This window comes from Tasmannia lanceolata, unplaced genomic scaffold (genome assembly GCF_043159265.1).
Source record: "Tasmannia lanceolata isolate RefF3 unplaced genomic scaffold, GAP_Taslan_0.1 ptg000003l, whole genome shotgun sequence".
In the NCBI taxonomy this organism is placed as follows: domain Eukaryota; kingdom Viridiplantae; phylum Streptophyta; class Magnoliopsida; order Canellales; family Winteraceae; genus Tasmannia; species Tasmannia lanceolata.
Genome location: NW_027518680.1, coordinates 49,221,243 through 49,224,040, shown reverse-complemented (window position 1 = coordinate 49,224,040; position 2,798 = coordinate 49,221,243). Strand labels below are relative to the sequence as shown.

The window sequence follows — 2,798 nt, the reverse complement described above, 5'->3', positions numbered from 1 at the left end:
GTTGTAGATTATGATAAAGTAAGATCAAGGATGCTTGGATTGAAGGCCAAGAAGCTCACATTGGACCACCAATTAGAAGGCCAAAGTCATCAAGCAAGAAGTCATGAAGACTTGAAGACATGAAGAAATTCATATTGAAGACCATTTTTTGTCTTTTAGAATGTATTTGATCCAAACCTAGCTTAGGCTTTTAGAGGCATAATTAAGTTAATCTCACACACCCTAAATAAACAAGTGATTGTATTTGTGGAGTTCCAACACCTTGGAACCCTCATAGCAATCCCATCATGGTTGAGAATTGGAAGCCCAAAACAGAATTGAAAATCTGCTCTGCATAGGCTTCTCGGAACTCCGAGAGTTTTTCTCGGAACTCCGAGAATTCTCAGAACTCCGAGAATTATTCTCGGAACTCCGAGAAATGGTCCAGTAGACATTTTTCCATCTTCTGTTAGAATTCCCGGAACTCCGAGATTTTTTCTCGGAACTCCGAGAATTCTCGGAACTCCGAGAATTATTCTCGGAACTCCGAGAACACTCCAACGGTCTGAAAAAGAGCCGTTTGGAATTTTGCTGGAATTACCTCAATGCCATTGAACGGTCATATTTTGGTTTTCCTATAAATATGGGTTTTCTAAACATACAAACTATGAATCCTAACACTCTAAAACTTCATTTGAATATCCAAGAGTGAATCAAAATCAAACTTCAATTGTGCCTCTCATCACCATCTTTAGGATTTGGATCATAGGCTCAAATTTGTACATCCATTTTGTAACCCTTGTGAGGGATTTTTCATTTCCTTCTTTCAAACCTTCGAGTATTGTATTCGAGGGAGTATTCGGAGAAGCGTAGCCTATTCTCCGTGGTGAGGATAGCCACCGAGGTTAAAGCTATTGGGGTGAGGATAGCCACCAAAGTTAAAGCTATTGTAATTGGCATTCGATCTTCGCCAAGGTTAAGAAGATCAAATAGTGAAGCCATCAACGGGTTTGGTTGGTGGAGTGGAGTAGGCCTCGGATTTGAGGACCGAACCACTTTAAATCTCGGGTGCACTCTTTCTATCTCTTTGCTCTTTTATTTGCATTGCACCATTAGATTTAACTTGTATGCTTGAATATTGATTCTTGATCTCTTAATCTTAAAATCGGTTTAAAAGGTTTTAAATTGGTAGATTCTATTTCTTAAAACAACCATATTCTCCCTCCTCATTGTGTTGCCATTCTAGTATAACTTGGGACCCCCCTACATCAGATTTTCAAATACAGAAAAAGGCAAGAGATTTACACTTGCACCCAAATCCAAAAGAGCATGTTCAATATTTGTGTTACCAATAGTGCAAGAAATAGTAGGACATCCTGGGTCCTTATACTTAGCCACCATTTGTTGAGACAAGATGGAACTTATATTTGTGGCCAAGAAAGCTTTCTTGGGCACATTAGTTGTGCGCTTTTGTGTGCACAAATCTTTCAACACTTTGGCATAAGTAGGAACCTGAGAAATCGCATCTAATAAAGGAATGTTAATTTCCACTTGTTTAAACACATTTAAAGTTTTATCCATGGCATCCACCTTCTTATTATTAGCAAGTCTCTTTGGAAAAGAAGCTTTAGGCACATACTCATTTTCAGGTGGAGATAAGCCTGCTCTTCACTTACCTGTTTGGGTTCCGCAATCGAACCTGTTGGAGGGGAGTCTTTTCTTACCTCTTTGGATGTATCTTGTATATCTATAGAAGGTTCAGATCTGACCTCCTCCTTGTGGTAATCTCTACCACTCCTTAAAGCATATACGGCATTAAATTCGTTGGAGGGCTCTTGCGGCGGCAAAATTGGTTGAATGGCATTCAACTGATTTGGTGGTACCTGTTGATTCACATTCATATTCACGTTCCTTGGATTAGGAACGGGTTGACTTGGCATCTTCCCCTTTTCCCTCTCATGCAACGCCATGGCAAGTTGGGAGATTTGCTTCTCCATGTTGTGTTGGCTTGTCATGAAAGTGCTAGTGAGAAGTTCTATGCTTTTTTCTAAGGAAGCTATGTGTTTCGACTCTCCTTGTTTTTGAAAACACGGCGGTTGCTGATTTGAAACATTATTAATCATGGGGTTTTGAAAAGTAGGAGGGGAAAGGGATGGCCGAACAAAAGTGGGAGGGAAGGTGGGCCTAGGTTGGCCGAATTGGCCTTGGCCTTGGAAATTAGACGGTCCACCTTGACTCCATGAAAAGTTGGGATGATTTCTCCATCCCAGATTATTAGTGCTAGAATAAGGATTATTAGAATATAAAACACTTACATTCTCATTAGAATTACCAAATTTAGCAAGAGTTGGGCACTCTTCCATGACATGGTCCGTGGTTTGACACCAACTACACATAGGAACACTATGTGCAATTTGATTGACGTGTGAAGGTCCTTTGACAACTATTGCTTCTAGCCTTTTGATTAAGCCATCAAGATGGGCCTCTTTAGCCATGGCACCCTCTATTAGAAATCCCTTACTTGAAGTGGCTCTCTCACCGTCTTGAGTGGATTCCCACTCTCTTATTTTTTCCGCCAAATCAAGTAAGAAGTTCCATGCCGCGGCCTCATCCGTGAAAGATGTAAAACCGTTAGGACACATGGATTCAAGAAGTTGCTCTGTTTGGTAATCTATGCCCTCATAAACAATTTGGCATAAGTGCCACAAATCAATTCCATGGTGAGGACACTCTTGGAGTAGGTCTTTGAACCTCTCCATAAACTTAGAAAATGACTCTAATGGCTTTTGTTTGAATTGTAAAATATCGTTCCTAAGCTT

General features: G+C 40.3%; 1 non-coding gene across 1 annotated transcript; it reads left to right on the top strand.

Moving 5' to 3' along the window:
- The first annotated feature begins 2,691 nt into the window (after window positions 1-2,691).
- Window positions 2,692-2,798, top strand: LOC143870171 (small nucleolar RNA R71). Its single transcript, XR_013244964.1, has one exon. It is a non-coding gene; the product is annotated as a small nucleolar RNA R71 (small nucleolar RNA).